At 39.6% G+C, this 23250-nt stretch overlaps 1 long non-coding RNA gene across 1 annotated transcript in view; it reads right to left on the minus strand.

Annotated features, from left to right (window-relative positions):
• Positions 1-23250, minus strand: part of LOC120544733 — a 69811-nt gene that overhangs the window by 19141 nt on the left and 27420 nt on the right. Inside the window, exons 3-4 of the long non-coding RNA XR_005636546.1 lie at positions 9698-9789; positions 4001-4136 (exon numbers count right to left, since the gene is read on the minus strand). This is a non-coding gene — a long non-coding RNA (uncharacterized LOC120544733). The remainder of the gene's footprint in view (positions 1-4000; positions 4137-9697; positions 9790-23250) is intronic.

The following is a 23250-nucleotide window of genomic DNA, read 5'->3' on the forward strand; positions in this document are numbered from 1 at the left end:
AGACATGAAAAATAAAAAAGCTGCATGCTTCAATGGTTTAAAAGGTTTGCTCCCAGTGTATGCAGTAGAAAATCACTGATGGTTGCTTTGCGAATTACAGTACGCCCTCTTCATTTAGTGCATTCAAATGTATTTTTAACTCAAGGACATTATCTGCTGATTTATGTTTTCTGACTACAATTTGAACAGATTTGCAGAGCTATCATGAAATGTCACTAAACCTGTTTTTAATTAAATCACAATAATGGAAACAGGACTGGTTACACTATGTTGAGCGACCTCATCCTCACATTACCTCATTACTTGGTAAGTCCACAACTGACTGACAGCAATAAAGAACTGTACATACACTGCTCAGCTATGGTAAATGTATCTAAATAACATATACTGTATCGTGTAATGTTTTTTCCTTCATCTCTGAAAATAGAAGTATAACATCCATTTGCTTACTGTCAGTCAGAAGCCTCTCGTCTTAATACTTTCTTTATTTTCCAGTCAATCAATTTCCACCACTGCAGGTCCAGCTGTGAGCACTACAGTAAACCTGCCTGTACAGTGTAATACTACAGTAAAAAAAAATAATAAAAAAATAACATTCACACCAAGCAAGTTGTCAGTGAGAGACACTAAAGGATCTACAGTTCTCTATATGGTCGGCCATTTTACATGTTGGAAAAAATCGAGCAGAGACCGAAGGGCAAGGCTGTTGGGGGAGGTCTTAATAATGTGGCGTGTGCACGCATACACACCCACCTACACACACAATGATGGATGTACAGTGTGAATGCTTAACTGCACAGATGGAAGTTAGCTTCTTTTTAGTTTACTTACAATTTGTTCATCAGAGCAGAGGACGACATTTCAAAATCAAACACAAATCCTATCTACAAATAGTCAGTATGTTTCTTGTTCTGTTCCTCTTCCCTACTGTCTGGATTTACTCTTTCTCTGCATGGTTTTGCTGAACAAGGCAAACTCTGACACCATGACCTACTGATGCAGACCTGCTGCTCCAAGTAGAGTACCCCTTTTTTTTTTTTTTTTCATTTTTAAAATTTTTTTTTTTTTTTTTTTTTTTTTTTTTTTTTTTTTTTTTTTTTTTTTTTTTTTTTAACAATTGGAGATGAAATTATTCAGATTCTACTGTACAGTTTTTGTTGTTGAGCTCTGTCGCATATCTGTTTAGAGATTATTTGATAGGATATCCTTGTTTATTCTTATAAACAAATGGGGAACCTGCATTACCTACTGCTGTAGTCATTCTGAGGCAACCTTTCTTACAGCTGTATTCTTACATAGTAAACTGAAACCAGGCTGGGGAGCAAAACTCCCAATAAGAAATGAAGTGCGTGACAATGCAAATGAGTTGCAGGTTTACGGAAGTCAATGCTCATTAGGAGTGTTTGACCGAAGAGTAGAAATGCATATTTAATTAATCTCTAAATTCCTTTAGCATGGAGGGATTCTACCAAAAATGGCAGCCGTTTCTTCAACCGTTCACCTGACGTGGCTAAACATGCCTTCAAATCAAAGCTGGAAACAGAATTAGAGCTCAAAGCTACTTGTCCTTTTATCCACATAATCACTGCATCACATCCCATCCAAACTAATGAAAGAATGAGCAACATCAAACAGTATAGCTGTTGAAGCTCCCTGGAAGACTGAGAGTGACTTCAGAGTGGCTGAAGAAGAAGAACAGGAAGGAGACATGTAAAGGGTTACACAGTGTAGGTGTGGATAAAGGGAGGGGAAAGCTGGCAATGAAGCTGTTACTCTGATCACAGATCACCCAACAATTATAGAACAGGCATTTGCCTCCAGACACATTTTGACACACTGAACAGTAGTTTTAGGAGAACTGTGAGCAGTGAGACAGTCTTTAGCATGATACACTTGGCTTCAGCAGCTGAACACCTGAAGTGCCCCCCCGTACAGGACAGCATCAAAAATCTGAACCGAATACTGTCTCACTCATTCTACCCTTTAATAACATCCATTAAAACACAGTACACACTGTGTAACAGCTTTTAACTGTAGTTTTGCATCGCAATACAATCCTGCTTTTATCCATAGTTTAATTTGGCACCCATTGGGTTGGCACCCTGCTGCACAAATGCACAAGTATCCTACAATTCTTACTCAACCATGCACTGAGTTTCCCTATTAGGTATCTTATATTCACATGTAACAAAGATACACACGCAGATAGGTGCACCAGGTATAGAAGAACGATGATAATTTTTATGAGGTCAAACACAAGTGTACCGAGCTTTCAGTGTCACGCTCTCTCCAGTACTTTGTGCTGCTCTCAAGATGAGACATGAAGAGCCCGTAGGAAATAGTAAGAGTCATGATGAATTTGTGTCTTTTGTCTGACAGTATATAACAAAGTAAAGCACAGAATCCCATTATATTCAAAGGGTGATTTGCATTTTGCAGCCCAAGTGCTAAAATGTTTTTCAGCTGCATAAAAATAAATACACGTTTACTGATATATTGTCAGCGTATGACTGTAGGTCTACACAGTACACTATACACAGTAGTCTACAACGTTTTTTTTTTATAGTACGAGTGAGCTCCTTGTGCTGTTCGTCTATGTTAGCATGTGTAACATTAGTCACTGTGGGTGTAACCTTAGTCACAAATTCCTTTCATTCATTCATTGTACCTGCCCAAAAAAACCAGGATACTGTAAATGTGACAGCGTTTCGGAATATCACCCCACCTTGTCTGGACATCCCTCCATCCCAGTCACGTGTCCTTCATACCCACATTCCTATATCCATCTCCCCCTCTCCCCAACCCAACGCCGCACACACTGTGTCAGCCTCTGGGTCTAAACCCAGCCATATCCTGAAAGAAACCCAATGTTCTTCCTTTTCGTTCCCCTATTTTCGGTCTGTGGGTGGATCATATGAACATTCTCTGTCGCCTGTGTTTAGCTAAAAAAGCGAAGCCATCCCTTCTTCTTCTGCGCTTTGTGTCTTTCCGCCATGTTAGTCTTTTTTTTTTTTAGGTTACAGAGATGTGTGAGTGCCCCTCGCAGCTCCCAAGAACCCAACCCGTGCACATCACAGCAAAACGTCACAAGTTAGGGTCTCAGGGAATGAGAGAGGTACAGATTGCTTTTTGTCTGGCCTTTCCTATGCGACATAAAGTAGATCATCTGCTGCACGAGCGCTGTGGCTGAGCCTGGAGCAGACAATGGCAGCTTTCTCTCTTGCTGGCTTTGTGCTGTACCCTAAGTCACCAGTTTAACTCCAGTCTGGTGTTGATAAGTTGGGGTCCGCATGCATACACCGCACATGCATTAGTTCATCCATAACACTTTTATACTGCATAAGACGATTATGTATCATGGTATTCTGCGCACGAATCATATACCGATACACGCCGTAAATCACAAGCACGTCACAAATAAAGACTCTACAAAACCTTTCCACATATCTTATTGCAAGTTAACACGCACGTACTGTACACACTTGTACTGTAGTCACCAATGAATGGCCATACACACCCAGGCAGACAGCATTTTATTATCACATGATGTTCATAAGAATGGCTCTGCCTCAGCATATTTTGGCCTCCCTGTCGCTGCCACAGCCTGGCTTGGCCGAATCATGCTATGATAAGTACAACATCTTTGATTCAAAATGCTGTGCCGTGTACACGCAGCAGTACCAGTCAGACGACAAGGACAGCGACAGAGACAGAAACTACACTGCCAGATAAAAATCCCCATCCATCACTTGAAGAAAAAAAAAAGCCAAAGCTCCTTACAAGTTACATTTTGAGATACCCCATCTCCAGACACACAGGCTTGTCAGTCCTCTGAGACCGCACCTGTCAATCATCTCTGGCTGTATGGAGGGAAAGCTCATTCGTAAGGTAGACAGAATGAGATCTGACTGCCTGCAAATTGAAGAGGAGGGGGAATAGGAGGTTGGGAGGGTGATGAGACGAGATGCGAGGAAGGAGAGAACATAAGAAGAAAACTCACCCTGCTGACTGTGGTGGCGGAGGCTGCCGCAGTCCTCTCTGCATGTCTGTGCCGGTCAGCCTAGCAGAGGAACAGAGGAGTGGAGGATATGGCCAGAAAAAATGGAAAGAGAGAGATCGGTGAAGGAAAAAGAAAGCTGGAGAGAGAAGTAAAGGAAGAGATTTTAGTGCTACTAGCTCAGGCTTTGTTGAATGGATGATTCGGACTAGCACATGAGGCTGCTGTAGCAGATTGCTGCTGTCTAGCCGTCTGCTGCTCAGACATGCAAGACTGTACCATGTGCAGCCAGAGAGAGAGAGAGAGAGAGAGAGAGAGAGAGAGATGAAAGAGAGGGCAGAAGTGAGGTTAAAGGGTTAAAGTAGGTGAACAAGAAATATAGCAAATATAGGTTTAAATAGAAAATAAATATGTATGACTGACACTACAGTAACTTTAGAAGCCACCATACAAGGACATTAAGCAACAACACAGAATCTAGAGAATAAAAGCATAATTATAAAAGCAAAAGTATATTCCTTAAATGTCTCTACAAAATAAGAATGCAAAAAGATGCATTGTAGTGGGCACCAGTATAAAAAATGCCATGCACAGATCAATGGGCCTGTACATGCTTACTAGTACAGGAGAGCAGTAAAAAATGGCAAATGAGAAACAGAATGATAAAGAAAGACAGGAAGGAAGGAGTAGAAGAAAAGCAGTATTTAAATAAGGTAAGGTAAACTACATAAATGATTAGTTGAATGAAAAGAAAGCCAATGCAAATGCACCGCACTCAGACCCACATGCATGCCAAATACAATCCAATGAAGTAGACAAAGTTTTTCATATAAATCACAGAAAAAAACAAAAAAACAAACGGAAGTTCTTGTTATCATCTGAATTTTGCTGTTATGTTTAAAAGGTATGAAAATAGGCTCAGACACAGAGTGCCAAAACAGTCACAGTATAGTGAATAATAGGAAAAAATGTGCAACGCCTGTTGCTGTAGTGCCATTGCCCAAAACTACTCACCCCTCTTTCTCCATGTGACACCACTACCCATCTTTTTCTTCCACTGTCTGTCTGTCTGTCTGTCTGCTGGCTCCATCTGTCTCACATTTTCTTTCTGCTCCTACTAGGCGCTTTAGTCTCGCTATATCACACCTCTCTGTCTGTGTCTGTGCCTCTGTATTTTCTTCCCCTCCTCTGCCTTGCATGCTTCATGGATTGCAGGCTCAAGTCCCCAGGGCAGAGAAACTGTAGAGCCTCTGCTTGCCCCTCTGTCTGTTACATACATAGCATCGAAACAGCAGTAGCAGAGCGGGGTAAGAGAAATAAATATCCATTCATTTCCTCCCACAGCTGAAATCACTTAGACTCTAAAGGCCTGCTATATGCAGAGGAGAGATAAGGAAAGGTAGAGAGGGAGGGAGAAAGTAGTAGAGAGAAAAAGAGCATACAGTAGCAGAGGAGAGACAGAAAGAAGGCAAAGATAGGCAATCACATTTTGATCTTACAATGTCTCTTTTCAAGCTCCTTTTCATTAAAGAAAAGAAGAAAAAAAAAAATCATTCTCCAGTCGGCAAGTCCGGTATTCTGTTCCTGTCTCCCTCTCCCTCTGTGTCTGTGAGAGTGACTGGGTATTACAGCATGCGTTTCATGGAGAAAAAGGAGGGTGGGAACAAGATCGAAAGAGAAAAAGGAGGGAGTAAGGGAGAGAAAATGCAGTTCAGGGAGCGCTAAAGGAACAGTAACTGGAATCCTGGTGGTGTGGTAGTCTTATACTTTATCAGTATTAGCTGCTGTAAAGCAGCAGAAAAGGACGAGAGACAAGATGGTAGAAAAGCAAGACAAATGGGGAGAAGTGGGAATTACCAGAACAGGGTTCCTCTGACGGACAACACACAATGGGCTGAGATCAGCGACAGCAGAAAAATGGCCTGTGTGGTCCCACACTATCACTCTCTTTTCAACTACTGGTTTCTTTGAGAGGATCTTTAATTACAAGGTCAATCAGAAATCAGAAACACAAGCTCTCACTTCATCTACATTTTTCATTCATTCTGACTTAGCATCATCAGATATTGTCCTCTATTGCAGCAGTGTTTTTTTTTTAAAGCAAATGCATCTCTCTGGGTCACAGACATCACATGCTGTGTCCTCTCAACACATGCACTATATTGCAGTAAAGGGTCCATTCATTTAATCTCAGTTTTACAAAGTACCTTTCTTTACTTTCACTTCCTCTTAAGAGACGTTGACACTTTGAGTCGGCCACTCAAACTAACATTAGAACAGCTACATGGGACTATTTATAGAAAATTTCATTGTAGACAAAAAAATACACTTAATTCCACGAGGGCGTGGTGTGTGTGCTGAGGGGGGTCACTAGGGACAGCTCCTGCATGCCTCCTGCTGTAGTATATAGGAACACACAACCCCATGGCCACAACAAAATATCTCACATAGACAGGGATGCAAATAAAAAACACTTTGCCCGTACCAGGAAAAAAAACAGAGTAAGCAGGGTAATTATGCACTGAGAAAAAACTACACAGTAGAGTCACGCTGTATCTACTGTAACTGACTGTTCGCTCTCTCGTACTGCAGAAGCTGCCCCGTACTAAGGGCCCCCGCTTCATTCTGGCCCACAGAGCTCCTTACTCCACCTCCATCGAACCCGGTGGCCTTGGGATAGAGAGCGAAGAGTTTAAGTGGAAACAGTCTTTCATCATCACACCACCCTATGCTCTACACATCTGCACACAGCAGCACACTGCGAGGGGATACCATAAGGACTGCATCCACCTCCTCATTTTGCTTAATAGATTAGATCAGACTAAACACTGCATAAGGAACCTACTTTTATTATGTTCAAATAAAGATGTAGCTGTAATAATTGATTTTCACATCTGTGTTACTCAGGGAAATCAGGACAAAATCCTGCAACTGTGGTATAATTTACCGCAAATTGCTCATAATGATCCATATTACTTGATAACCTATACAAACAATACTATATATATATATATATATATATATATATATATATATATATATATATAATTTAATTTCTAAAAATTGACTTCATTTGAATGTCACATTCGGCGGTTGAGTCTATTGATAGGAGCCCATAACTGAAAATCAAACATTTTCAACTGGGAGTTTAGAAAATGTAGTCTGCAACGGAGATCAAAATTTAAGCTGAAATATGTCTGTAAAGAGCAGCCAAGAGCAAATCTCACAGTTTGTGACAAAGCTCAAGAAATTCATTTGAGAATGCCTCAGATAAAGCAATAAATCAGCATGTTTCACATTGCTGTCAGGGATCTAGATGATTTCAGGGGCCGTTGGACTTCTTGAGTTGAAGCAGTGAAAGTTGTTACTGACTGTTGTGATCACAGCAGTGTCTTTACCACATAGCTATGCAGAGGAAATATATCGCTTTGGTTAAGTGATACTGAACTTTGTACATAATTGGCTGCCAAAATGTGTTCTTCCCCCTGTGGCTGTATGGTGTTTCCCTTCGGTGGCATCTCTTTCATTAGAGCGGCCCACAGACCTCACTGCAGCATGTTGGTACCGGTACTTTTCCCCCCTACGCTCACGTTTTCTCCCTCATTGTCCCCTGCCCTGTGATTGTTTTAATTGTGTCTTCCTGCCACTAATAATGTCATAAGAGAGGCACATTTTCCATGTTCATACTACAGGAGTTTGTGCAACACACGTGTTTTTATCTGTTCCTACACCCTATGAAAAATGTCAAACATTGTATGAAAGGAAAGAAATTGCGAATAGTCAAAGTAAATATATAACGGCCAGATATGAAACCACCTGATATAAAGACAATGTATTTACAAACTCAGTGCCCAGTCTAAACCCAAAAGTTGGTGTTGGTAAATTAATCCATCAGTGTCCATAGTGTGTGGTGTTTCCTCAGGGAAAGCTAGGAGGCTGTACAGTTATCTCCTGTGGTGTCACTCTCAACTATACAACCTACTACCTCAACCTGCGGAACACTGGAGGAAACTGCAGGATGGCTGCTTTCCAGGGCAAAATGGATCAAATCTATCATGCTAAATGTAATTTTACAGGATGTTGTGAAAGCGAACTATATCATGATGTAGATCGTTACTACAACACGTGGACAATTTTTAAGAAAATTTAAAAAACAGCTAAAATAACCAGATAAGAATTTCTTGCTAATCCATCGATAACATATCTGACAAATCAATGTTATGCAAACACCCTGTCATTTTTCTGTGAAGCAGTCCTGTTCATTGATTTGCAGCATTGACCTAATGGCCTAATTCAGTTTCTTTTTATAATGTCATGTCATTTCCGCATACAGTCCAACCCTCCCACACTGGGTGGGGTCACTGTGTAAAGAGTGGACACGTGGTGTAAGTTTGGCAGAGAATTTCCTGTCGAGACAGGGTCAGTGTTGTTCAATTGTTGGAACACAAGCAAGGAGAGCTTGGTGTTATAAATGACTTACTGTATAGCCAAGACTGTAATGAAGTCGAACAATTCCCATCTTTCTGACTATACAGTCAAAATCTGCTTTGAAGAGAATTACTTTGAGCTAGTTGTTTTTCTTACAGACAGACGCAGGTGCTGTAGTTGCCAGGAAGACACATACCTATAGATACGAGCTTGTGCAGCCAGTCACCACAAGTTCGGATCTACGGGTTTGTGGCAGCTGACATTACCTCTTCATGAGCAAATAAGGAAGACGAAACCCAGAAAAAATGGAAACAGCAAGTCATTCTACTATCTGATCCTGTGAACTTCACGCATTCAACATACCACCCCACCCAGTGGGCGCTCTAGCAAATGAGCCACTATTAACAATACAGTATTATTATCATTATTATCAACACATTATTATCAAAACCCAGAGTACAAATGTTGATATCTTCCATTTTCAGTCTATTTTCACTTGTATAATACTTAAGGACTAAATCCTTGACTGAGAGTAAAATAAAATATTATTCCTTTTAATGTATTTTCATGTTTTATATTTACTCCGACCTTTTCAATGTGGCTATAAAACATATTTCCTGTTTGTGTATCTTATAAAGGAGAGCTTTGATATTAAAATATGGAAGACTGAAAAGGCCAGAGCACATGACATGTGAGATGGAAGTTGTGTTTGTGTAACCTACAGATAATATTCCTCTGGGGTCAGACAGAATAATATACTGTATGTTGTGTAAAAATGCAAAATGCCAGCTATTTGATTTGAATTCAGAAAAATAATGCGTGCTGTATAAAATGCCATTTTATTAGTATTTAATGAAATACCACAATATATACAAAATGTCTCAGGCCCATTACAAGACCATTTGTATTCTTAGCAAAAAGACCAAGTCAATCTTCAATCTCATACAGATAAAAAATCAAAAATTTCTAGGAAAATATTCTATAATAACATTAAATGAGACTGGGAAATCACATTAAATCGCACCTGTGTGCAATACAAAATATAATGCCGGTTATAACTTTGGTAAGTTATAAATACAGTCTATTTAATAAATGATTCCATAATGTGTAATAACAGTGTTTTCTTTGACCTTTCTACCAGCCAGGAACACCATCAAAACAACACGTACTGTGAACAAATCATCAGGTACGCATCATATGGTGCGGAATAGAAACAACACTGAACCAAGCTAAAAGAGAAAAAACTATAAGTATTATAAATCGCAAACATACCAGCAGGGCAGATGGTCAGACATCCTCTGGAATCAGATGGAGTCAGGCTTGAGGACCAGACTAGGCCGTTGCTTCAGAATAAATCAAGAAACCTATAAAAGCAGATATACAAATCATCAAAAACTGACTGTGATCAGAACAGAAAGTCCAACGTTGACAGATAGGATACCCGTGCACACACATTCCTAAAACCACACACTTACAAACACGTGGTAATCCAAGCATACCCTTAAAACACATAAAAGACTAAAAACTACAAGCACCACAACAACGATTCAATAACAGTAAAAAAACAAAACAAAAAAAAGCTAAATAACAAGCAAAAGTAAGAAGATAACATCCCCTCGTTCTGTCTGTTACGCCCTCCTAACACGTTGTCCAGTGCCCATTTTCCGGGGTACAAAAACCTCAAATCGCCTATAAAAAAAGGTATGGCAAGAGAGAAATGGCAAAAGGTTGAATGCGGTAAGATGTGGATAAGGAGGAGTGGCAGCGCAGGGCTGGCTACAGAGAAAGTGGAATTTGTGACCAAGCAAAGGAAAGGGTTGTGTTTTCTTTTTTTTTTTTTTGGTGCTTCACTCTGCTTGGCTTTTTGGATCCCAGCAGGATCCTTGGCTGCAGTTCTGTCTCTTCTTAGTGCTGCCAAAATTTGGACATATCCCTTTGTCTTAAACTCTGTTGCATAAAATCAAATTGAGAGATGAGAAAAGATATGACTTAAAAGAGACAAGGGTAAAGGACCTGCCAACAAAACTAAAGCGCAAGTTAATAAAGAAACGGACTCAGCATGAGTGAAAGTGAACAGCAAAGAGGATAGAGGCTTAGCAGCTGAATGCAAGGGAAACAAAAATTAATAAAAAACCCCAAAAAGGTAGTTTCGCTTCAGAATTTTTTCTCTGCAAACATATTATCTCCCAAGTGCGAGCTGCAAAACGTATCTTCTCTGTTGCTACAACACAGCAGCTGAAGCCTTTCCAAAGCTATGCCACGTAGTGAGAGAGGGAGAGAGAAAGCAGCCACTTTTTCCTCTCTCCAAAATGGCTGAGGGCCGGGAGAAAGCAGCTATGAGCAAAGAGGAAGAGTGGTGCTCCCCGTCCTGCTCAGGGGAGGGCTGGGCGACTCAGCAAGCATCGCTCCCTCTTTTCCCTCTCCTCACTCATGCCCTTTTTCCCATTAGCTGTCTTTCAGACCGGACGAATGGCATACAGCTGTGTTGTCAGTCCATAAGAAACTCTACTCAGCCCACCATGCAGAGGAAGGCTACGACTGTAAACGAGAAAGGCTGATATGGCTTATTGTGTCTCCCACATGCCCACATCCTGATGCTGCACACTGTTGTCTGTGTTAATGGGTCGTCCTAATGCTCTATGTTTAATGTTCTTTTTTAATGTCTCCTGAATGCCTTACATGACAAGTGACTTTAGTTTGATCACTGTATATTTTCTATTTATAAAAAGAAAATATTTACATATCAATAATTGTTAAATTATTTGTGTGTCCATGGTTTTTATTTTCAGCATTGCAGGCCAACATCATAATTGCAAATTCCCATAATTTTCCCTGATTTCCAAACATTAAAAAAAATGTATCATGAAAGCTGATTTATTTGAATGGACTACACTCTTCTGGTCAGTCTTGCAGTACTTAACCTCGGCACCACTTTTGCCATCACAACAGTATGTAGTTCAATATCCAGACTGCTGCAGTCAGTAATATACTGTATCCACATCAGCGCATTTCTACCGGAGTATCTCAATGTTCTATCCGCAAGCTGATTTCTGTTCATTGTATCTTTGCTCCTGTGTTCCCTGAAAAGCTCTGCAGATTCAAGATTCAAGGCCAAAGACTGCATGTAACTTTAAATTCAACCCTTTAAACTAAAGAATAAATCCAAGCAAACCTCTGAACATGTACTATTGCCAAGGTGACACATCACTGATTATAAGGACTCTATAGTATAATGATGTGCATCTGCTCTAATGCTACTGGATTAATTTAACAACGAAAAAGCAACAATAGGCTGAAAGACAAGTGGCAACATGCAAAAGAGCAATGGATTTCATTTTCTAAACTCCCTATTAAATAAAGAAATTATGCAACCGGGTACGACTTTATGTGAGCCCATACTGGTTTTTCCCATTTAAAAAAAAACCATGGGTGGGGAAAATCCACTTCCGTATACTTGAGCCTGTTGTTTTTTCTTCACAGCAATAGACTTCAATAGATCTGTTTTATACAGGGCAGTTCTTGTTCTTGGTAGAATATACACCACTCATTTACCAAATATTTCCATCCTACATCTGAGAGATAAACCCACCAGTGGGGTAACCTGCACCAGCATTGGAGGCACTATTTCAGATTTTGCTCAGCTGTTCTACACTCTTGTGTATTTAGACTGTACTCAATGAAGCCCCATACCAGTAAGCAGCTGCACTGCTAAAGTGTCCTAAAGCAAAACATGATAACCCTATCTGACCCGGACGTCTGACCTCAGGAAGAACAATATGCTCATTTGTCAGCAATTCATAAGCAGTTACAAATTGCACAAGAAGCCACAGCATGTGCCATATTTTAGAAATACAAGAATCACCTTCACGCATAGATCCACTCATGTATATCAGTATGTTATGAAAAAAGACAACATGTTTAGTTCAGGACATTAGGTGGCCTGGATACTAGTTACAGCCAGTGGGCTGCTCCCTGCTCCATGGTCACCACTTGAATCTAAATGAACAGATTTGACTTTCAGGATATTGCCAAGAACCCTGTCACAGTGCTGCCACAGAAAAGGGCCTCTCCAAAACAGAAGGTTGAAGAAAACAGAGCGACCGGCATGGGCATAACCCCAAATCTTTAACAAGGTAACCCCTTAAAGCCTGCCACAGGGCCTGGGAAAGTGGAGAAGAGAAAGTGGGCTGCCAACAATGGGGAAAAAATCATTATCACATTTAAAAAACTAAAACTACTACTATAAGAATTCAGGCGAGCAACATGGATTAATATTGTATTTGATTGTTTTGGTTACTATCTTCTTACTGTATGTGTCGTCATCATTGGCCATCTTGGGCCTGTACAAGCTGCAGCCATGGTGTGGTACATCTACCAAACTTTAAACTTTTGAACACAACATAAACTAATAATTCACTGTGTGATTAAGTGAAAAATCTATTATTGCAGTGTCACAGGTGCAGTTGCCGGCAGAGAAGTGAGATGTTAACTCCTCCCATCAGTTTCATAGAAACCTTTTTGCTTACATTTTGGTTTCAATTTTGCCACCTTTAAACAAGGAAACCCATGTCGTTTCGTCTGAGAAATGTGTAAGTGACATGCTAGGAATTGTCCAGAAAGGAAATTATTCTGACGAATAGCATTCCACAAAATCCTTCAGTATCAAAGAACGACAATATCAACAGCCTCTGAATAACTATGAAGACAGCTTGATGTACTAAATCGACAGGAGCTGGTCTCTTTATTGAGCTGGCGCCGTTATTCAAACACCAAGGAATTTGATAACCTGCATAGCTTACAGTGCATGTCAGTGTGTGAAGGTACATTTAGTTAAAGATAATATTGCTTGTCCAAAGCAGCATAGCTGTACTGTATGTCAATAGATCCCATATAATAATTTGAAAATATGCTTATCTTTAGAATATGTAAGTTTCTTGTTATTACTAACATTTTTAAATGTTTCTTGTCTACATAATGAGTAGCTATCACACATTATGCTTTATACAAATATATATATACATATATATATATAATAATATATATATTATTCAATGGATTACAGTAATATTACTCTTGGTGATGACTGTGGAATGCTAGGAATTGTCCTTTATTGGTACAGGATGAGCCTCTAAAGTAATGTCAGATGATATAGCTACAACACTGTTGTATTTTAAAATGGTCTTAAAACAATATTCAGCATTATTAATGGAGTATCACAACAGCACGTCCAGGACTCCTCACACAATATTTGACCTTGCAGCCCCCATTTTCTGGTTTTACTCAATGTCCTTATGCGGGTCCACGCTGTCCTTCAGAGAGAGATAACAGACTGCATGAGTTTCATTTCGTCACCAGACTACAGTATGAATCCAATAAAATAACTTAAAATGCCTTCATACTTCTGTATCACAAAGTGTATTTATTACCCAAATCTTTTATAGCACTCAGGACTTTGATGCAATTATGTACTATGGTTTTTTTTGGGGTCAGTTTCTACATCCTCATCCTAAAGAAAACAAAACTTTCATTTGGAATGACAAGTGCACTTGAACAATATTAATACTACTTTTAAATCTTCAACATGACAGTGGATTAAAACCCACAGAGTCTTAATTTACACCTGAATATTAATATATTTATCTATTAAGCAGCTTACTTATAATCAGTAGGTGATTTGTTAATTTTTAACAGCGAGAAAGGACCCGGTTCGTTTTGTTAACCTGCGACAAGGGAACAGCCCCCATGAACGAGTCTGTATTTTTTTTATACAGGGATGGCAGGCTAACAAGAGGCATGCATTTTGGGAAGTTAGCTAACACATTCCACTTCAAATGGTCTACTGCTTATAATAATATTTTTAAGCAATTTAAATGCCTAAAGCAAGAATTATACACTGTATATTATTCTCATATTAACATATGGTAGATTCCAAGAAAGGCTACAACCAGCAACAATAATGTACCCACCCACTCATAACTGTCTTAACTATTTGTTTTTAGGCTCTGATTCACAGATGAGTCAGAGTTGCGTCTGTGTTGTAGCAACAAATACCTCTACATGTCACCATTCAGGCTAGTCATTGGTACCAAGTGACTTCTGGGTAACGGGTGCTTTCCAAAGTACACACATGTCCAGTAATGGTCCTCTTTCAAAAGTGGTTCTTGTCTATTGGCATTTAAAAAAAAACCAAAAAAACATTGCAATGCTTTTCTGAGTACATACAAGCAAATTGTAGCCTCCCAGGAAAAAACATGCGATAACCACCCACAGTCCAACCTACACTAATATGTAATTAAAAGCTGTAAAAAAAAATACCTATATATTATGCCGGGTAGAATTTGTAATTTTGGGTAGAGTATGATGGACACTTGGAGTTGTGTTTATATTTAAACAGCTCCTCAATGACGGGGCTAAAATATCACAGTATTCAATTTACTTAATCACAACCCCTAATTACATACATTCATGATAATGAAAGTATGAAGATCAAAGTATCAGTGTGTATGTATAGCCATTGGAAGCCATTGGAGCATTTTGTCTAACAAAAGGCATTTTGTCTACCAAAATGTTGCTGCTTACCACAACCAAAACATAAGGACAGCAGATGTACCCATCTGTCTCCCAGAGACTTTGGAACAAAAAGAGAAGAGGTGTGTAGTACATAACATAAGAAGTGATTTCATAAAGGTTACAGATGTGCCTACAGTATTTCTCACAGGGACAGTAATAAGTCAGTAAGTAAACTTAGTTGTGACACCAAATGTAACCACATGCCTTAGATACTACTTGCTTTGTTCATTCTCTCCCTTGTTTTGTTTCCTACATGTGTTGTATTCAGAGGCATCTAATCATTGCACTTGACTGAAGTATATTTCAACTGTCTGTGAAGGCCTTTGTGTAGATGTGATCCCCAAGTTCAACCCAGTACAACAGAATGAATGTTTAAAGCCTACACTTTAGAGTGCAATCAGAATAATAATAATAATAATAATAATAATGATAAGAATAAAGCAGCAGTGGAAGATGCGATACAGCAACAGTATTTATTACTGTACATTTTCATTTATACAGCTTTACTTCTTGATGTTTCAGTCCATTTATTTATCTTTTTTCCCCCCTTTCATCTCACCCATCTCTTGCAGTTGCTTGTCCCTCACTGTTCCTCCCTTTCGCTTCCCCCATCAAATATTCTGCTCACGCACAACTGCGGCACCCTTTCTCCAGTCCTCCACATTAATCCACACCACAGACATCTTGGCCCACTGTCTCGTCTCTCTCTCAACATGCACTCAAAACTCTCAAAGTCTGGGCCATTTCTGCAGAGTGCCTGAGCAATTTTCACAGGCCATGAGGCCTACTGCTGAACATGCTTTTAACTGAAGAGACAGACTAGAAGTATATCACGCTCTCCCTTCCTCTAAATACCACTGATTGGAAAACGTAAGACGGCATCCTAGTCCAAGCAAAGGTCATATCAAGACACACACACACACACACACACACACACACACACACACACACACACACACACACACACACACACACACACACACACACACACACACACACACACACACACACACACACACACACACACACACACACAAACTAAATCTTTGCCACTGGAGATAAAACTTTATCCTCCGCATGCTCGGCTCACTTGACAAGCTTTTGATTAGTAGAGATTAGCTTTTGAAATAAAAAAAAAGATTGGTTTATTGGCTTTTGTGCAACAACCAAAAATCTAAGTTTTCCTAATTTTCCTCATAATGTTTGATTTGATTGTTGATTATCAGTATCATATTGTGACACACAAAAGAACCAAGAAACACAATTATCAACACGTTGCATCATCTACATCGATTATTGTCACTTCCTAAAGAATTATTCAAGTGTACCTTTGGTTTCCTCTTGACACACTTAAATAATGTAAATTAATGATATAATTAAATTCTAAAGGTTTTCTAACTTTTGAAATGTTATATTTTTTTCTCTCAACATAATTATAATCTTGATATAAAGTACTGATATAACTTTTTAAGTATTACTAATCATGGTTTGTCTGTACTGTGGTGTTTGACAACTTTACCACCAAACACTTTTCAAAGGACAGACAAAGCACAGCTATCCTTTATGGGTGGCACACTGCTTCTTAAAATGCTTTGCAGAAGGAGTAGAGAAAGGAGAGAGCACAATGACAAAGCAGGGGTAAGGCTGTAAGAAGGACAAAAAGATCTAATTACTGAAATAATTACTTAATTTCTATTCATCTGCAGGATCCACTGGCTTGTACTAATCACTTTAAGAATGCAGCCAAATGCTCAATATTAACACATCTTCCATGACAGGAGGAAGAGTGTGGGTCTAGGAGGGGATGAAGAAATGAGATTTACAGGCGATTTTAAGCGACTAACGCAGGGAGGTCACATTTCTTTCTTTCTTTGTGAAGAGCGCTTATTCTTTACTTAAATGCTGGCAGTGCACAGCCAGTGGCAAAATGCAGATGTATAGAAACTGTATTTCCAAATATTTCAGAGTACAAAAATCCTGGCTGGATGGGGCGTTTGCCCCCTCCATCTTCCTCCTCTGAAATAAGGGCTCAAGTTAAATTGTACAGCAGTGCTTTGAAATAGCCCACAGCCCCTCATCAGCCACCCTCCTCTCTTGCCATTTCTTTCTTTCTCTCACCCTCCACTCCTGCCATTTCAGACCTTTATTTCCCTGCCCCCCTCCCTCCCTCTCTCTCTCTCTCTCATTCATTCAGTTTAATTTTGAACTCTGCACTGGGAGACATGCAAAGAGGGTAGCTCCATGGTTACCGGGCACCAGGCCATCTCATTACACTGCCAATTGATTCTGGCCTGCCGCCATGTCTGTTGTCTACCTCCCCTACACCCCACACCATCCACCATCTATGCACCCAGACTGTCTGCAGCAAGGGAGATTTCAGAACAGGAAGGAAGGAGGAAAACAGCTTCACTTACGTGCATTAAACTTAGTTCACGTTCACGCACCGCTGCACACATTAAGAACAAATACTTACTCACATAAATAGTACATGGAAAGCTTTGTTCAAGACTAAACATACACACTATATTTACTTCTATAACACTAGGCCCCACACAGTGTACATAACAATGTAGTTACAGTAACACCAGAATTATACGATGAGCTAGAAACCGAGCAAAGAATTCCAACAATAATAGTTCTTGTCTTGTAGTTTATTGTCACCTATTTATTAAATCTGTGTGTCTGGAGATAAAATATGGATCCTATTAAGATTAATAATTAAATCAATTAAATTCTCGTGGACTTTGATAAAAACCTGTTTTAAGGATAAAGAGATTAGTTGTTAATGAGTAACCCACATTACACCACAAATTATGATATTGTGTGGTGTGTCATAACCTTTCAAAAAATAATAAAAAAAATAAAACATGAAAGGTGAGGAAACTGAATGCTCAAGTTTCGCACTAGTTTTACTTATACTTATTAGACCCCTAATAGTCCAAATCCACTTTTGCTAGGTTGACAGCGGAAAAAAGGGTCCGTGCGCCGGGCGCATGGTTCAAAAGGGTTGTACTTAGTGTCTTCATTAATTCCTAGGTGTGTTTTCGGCGAAATATGCAATAAACCAATCAGAGTGTCATCTCCCATTCCCTTTAAAAGCCAGGCACGTTTGTATCTTGGCGCATTGCTATTATGATGGCGGATTTGCACCGTAATATTTTTATTTGTAATCTTTAGCATGTTTGTGTGCTGCTGCGCTGCGTGTGTAACAAGCATAGTGCGTAACAAGCATAGTGTGCGTGCGCTGTGCATAAGCGTAGGCGCATTTTACTAATTTGCTGTTAAAATAACAATGAAATAAATAATATTAATAATAATAAATAACAATAAAATTGTCGAGTAGTTTTCAGCGCTAGTCCGTGACACCATGTAGCTGAACTGAGGTACAGACGAAAGGAAAATTATTGGTTAAAAATATGTGGCGACATATCCCCGGTGTTAAGAGGCCCGCCGCGCAGTTAGCAGTAGCTATGAATAGGGATGGGCATGATTAATCGACGATCGATAATTGATTATTAAGAATTTCGTCGATGACGTTAATTTGTTATCGATTGAACTAATACTGGTTGCGTTGCGTAGTGTGAGTCTTGAAGCAATTAAATTAATATCACAGTGTGGCAGCAATTAAACATTTTACCACTCGGGGGCAATATTTGACTCCATACTCAGTTAGGCTACCTGGCTGCAAGTTTCCGTTTTGATTTCAAAAGTAATCATGAAGAGGACACGGCTAAATGTGGTGTGGGACCATTTAGATTTTTTTTTTGAAACGATTTAGTTCACTGCAAACACTGAGATGCCGTGTATAAGTACAACACGGCCACGACTCACATGATGTAGCCTACCACTAAACAAAGTGAATCCGACCCTGGTTAATGTTGGTGGCCGCCGCGGTGCATCCTGCTCTCTGTCTCAGCATAAACTCGCCGTTAGCATGGAGGAGCTGCGATGCACAACGAGCAGAGAAAATTACCCAAGGGACCTGCAAGTTCATTGACATGGGTATTAGAACCAGCATATCACATTTCGTCACCAGACTGGTAGAAACTCACTACGAAGAACGGAATAAGGTTCCCCGGGCTGGCCAAGTTAGCGCGGATCGAGGTCTGTGCATCCTGGCAACGCGGCTGTTTTTGGCGGCTGGACTGACGGTCACCAGGTAGCGGTCGCGTCTGACCCCAGATCACGTCAACATGCTTATCTTTCTCAACAAACATCAGTAGACTGGTGCAGAAGTTGTATCTGAGTTAGCCTACTGGTTATTTTTTATTAGGCTTTGTCCCGTGCCTTGGATAGTTTTGAGTTACATTCTGTTTAAGAACGCCGGCTCGCAGCTACAGGTTCTGCTGCTTCAGAGCGCCGCACCGCAGCGCATATATCTATAATCTATATCTATAACCTCCAATTTAACTGCCATAAGTTGTTCTTGTAATTAAGATCTTATCGAGGAAAAACACGCTGTATTTTTGTATTTTCATTGCATTTTTAATTTATAAAAAGTTAAATAAATAATCAATTTTAATATAAAAATATTAATGATTAATCGATAGTCGATCGTTAATTCTCCGATCGACGAAGAAAATTTAATCAAATGCCCATCCCTAGCTATGAATGTACAAACTGTTGAGGGCGAAGTAAAGAAAAAGATAAAGTACTTTTTGAACAAGTGGCGCATTGACAAAACGTACAGTGAAAGACCATGCAAAACATTTCAGACCGCCCTGCCAACCTGTATACCTTTTAACATCAATGTACGCTGTAACGATTTTTCACTCTAGTGTGCGGGCGCGCACACACACACACACACACACACACACACACACACACACACACACACACACACACACACACACACACACACACACACGGTGGATGCAGGAAAAAACGGAGATGAGACGTACCACTGACCGAAATGTTCAAATTTGATTCATTCAATGAATTATTATTTTTTGTCTTAAATCCACCAGCCATTTTCATATTATACCAACATTTGCAGCATCCTGAGCCTTTTGGAAAGGTTACTAGGAACACTCAGCCCAGAGTAATTTTATTCTCCCCAAAATAAGTTTCCTTTTTATTTTTAAAGAACTATACAAAAAAAGCAACTTTCACTGTCTCTCGCAACTTCATTGCAACAAAAAATACAAAAGACATGGCAACTTTTATCCCAATTTTTTACAAAAGCTCCCGCAAAATCATTGCAGCATTTTGGGCTGCAACAATCTAAAAAAAAGGCTGCGAAATCCTGGAGGGACTTTTTAAATTGCATTTACTGAGAGATGAGTCAATATTTTTTTTGTTCATTAAACATATAGGCCTACAATTACTGTAGAATATGACCAAACTGACCAAACACAATTTATTTATTTTTTGGTCTCGCAGGCTTTTTCACATCACTTTTTATTTGCTTATATTAATAAAATATGTATTAATAATAATAAAGCAATTCAAAATATGCTAGTGCACTTTCTTTTATAAATTTGAGTTTCGGAAAAAGTGGCTGGTAAAAAATATAAGTGGCTGGTGGGCTGCGCCGGGTGCAAGATAGGGCCCCTAGACTTTAAAGGAACACGCCGACTTATTGGGACTTTAGCCTATTCACCGTAACCGCCAGAGTTAGACAAGTCCATACATACCCTTCTCATCTCCGTGCGTGCTGTAAGGCTGTCTGACGGCTCCAGCGGCAGCAGGCCAGCACAGAACAGGCAGGTGAATGGTTCCAGTAATCCTACTGCTCCGAATAAGTGACAAAATAACACCAACATGTTCCTATTTACATGTTGTGATTTGTAGAGTCACAGCGTGTACAAAAAACAACGTAACATGAGACACAGCCATCTTCTAACCGTAAACAAACTATACTATATCTGAACTATATTCTCAGGCGGAAGAATATAGTACTTGGGCGGAGTGATATGCTCGCAGCAAGCCTGTCTGAGAATATAGTTCCCGGTTTGTTTACAGATAGAAGATGGCTGTGTCTCATGTTACGTTTAATGCTAATGACTTCTAAAATCACAACATGTAAATAGGAACATGTTGGCGTATTTTGTCACTTTTGGCACAATTGGGAGCAGTAGGCTAGTTGGAACCAGTTACCTGCAGGATCTGTGCTAGGCTAAGCTAATGCTGGAGCCGTCAGACAGCGTTACAGCACGCACGGAGATGAAAAGGGTATGTATCGACTTGTCTAACTCTGGGGGTTACGGTGAATAAGCTAAATTCCCAATAAGTCGGCGTGTTCCTTTAAAACAAACATAGTGCCTGTGAAGTCACCAATCGATTTCTGAAGGGATGTTTTAAAGCCTGGATTTGGGTGTACTGCAACACTCACCACTGCAATTTTGCCAATGCAGTGCAACTTCCAGTCCTTAAGTATTGTTAAGTATGAGTGTGATGCTTATTTTGGCCTACTACTTCTACCTGTGACACTGTGACACTATTGATTACAGTACTTTATTTTCAAGGAAAGTTGAATGTTGGCGCCAACAGCAATAAAATCATCCACAAAATCTCATCTGGACTCACAAGACCAATGGTGTGTTGATAGGCCAAACAAAGTGAGTGACCATGTTCCCTTGAGGTATATCTAAGCTCTTGGTTTGTCTCAGTTATGTACTCAGTCATACTGTTGTTACTGATTTTTAATTGGCATCGCGAATTATGCTACATTGAGCACACTGTAAAATAAAATGGCTTTGGACATTCATATTTCACACTGAGACACATTTCATAGCAGTTTTAGACCAAACAAGAGTCATTATAGGGTGTTCCTAATATCTGCTTCAAATAATTTTGTGTAGCCTTGAGCCAAAGAAGTCAGGATCGATGTGTAATGACTCATCTTGCCCTATTAGACTTTCAGTCAGTGGCAGTGAGTGTAGGGGCGGGTTCACTGCTGAGACTTCATCTTACACAGCATCTGTCTAGGTGTGACTCAGACAGCCATAGCTTGCCTCTCATTCTGCCACTGCTGGCAGATGCCGGGGTCGTGGCCTCTCGGTCACCAGGGATTTGAGGGGATCAGGAGTCAAAGGGATCATAAAGCCATATGACAGTGTCTACTGTGCCTTCGATATCCCCATATTCAACAGCCATTCCTTCATGATCCAGTGTAAAAGGCAGATCATGATAGTTTTTGTATTGTGAATATATTGTTCTCAAAACCTGCAAAGTTCATCTGTAGTTGAGCAGAACAATCCAACAATGACAGATGAGTGATTTATGGTTTCAAGATTTCTAGACATATTCATAGCCATGCAATATTACATTACTAACACGACTTGCTGCAACTCATATCCAACTCACTCTTTACTCATTCACACCACTGCTGCTCTTACTGTACAGTAGCTGCTCACCATAGGATTTCATAAGCGCCATCTGTACTTCAGCATCCAACATAGGCTCGGAGTTAAGTTCTCCCACATTCACTCCCCATTGCCCTTTTTGCTTAGTTTATTGACTAGGTAAGAGGCTAAATAAACTATATTCTATCATTTTATTAAATCCACTCCATGTGAGTTGGCTGACTGAGATATGTTAAGAATGAAGACACAACATGTATGCTTTTCATTTACATTGTTCACATCAATGGAGCAGAGCTGTACTAGGAAAATAATTTAAAAAGGCTAACCTATTTCATTGTATACATATTTAACTATAAACAGAATATAACAAAGTATAAAATGCATTTGTAAGTATTATTTTAATGAATGCTCCTTTTTAAATAGCTATGCTGCCATCTTGACAATATCCAGCCTCATCCATGTATGCATTACTAACCAAAAAGGAGGCTAAATCTAATCAGTGCAAGATTTGGAGTGCACACCAAAACATCTGCAAATCTAACCCAATCAAAAGGTGCTCAGATCTTCATTTTAGTAGGTTTGTGCACTAAATTTAAGATTGAGCCTTGAGAAATGATTACTTGTTCCTACAGCAGACACTCATTCAGTCACTCAATCTTTCAGGACTAATGTGGACAACCTAGCAACAAAGCAGCCATGAAATACATAATTGCGTCATCTTATAAAATTAATTCTATAAAGCCATCAAACGGGCAACACTTTCTACTGCTAACTGAACTTTGTTTGGTTTTTCTTCTATAATTAAAGTGTCAGGAGTTTTCCTCACGAGCAATGTGAACCCTGATTCTCACGGTTTACAAAATATGGCCATATTAGCAATATAAACACGTTTATTTTCTTTCCAAAAACCTCTATTGTACCACCTTGTACCGCTTGTGCGTCCACTCC

This window comes from Perca fluviatilis, chromosome 16 (genome assembly GCF_010015445.1).
Source record: "Perca fluviatilis chromosome 16, GENO_Pfluv_1.0, whole genome shotgun sequence".
NCBI lineage: Eukaryota > Metazoa > Chordata > Actinopteri > Perciformes > Percidae > Perca > Perca fluviatilis.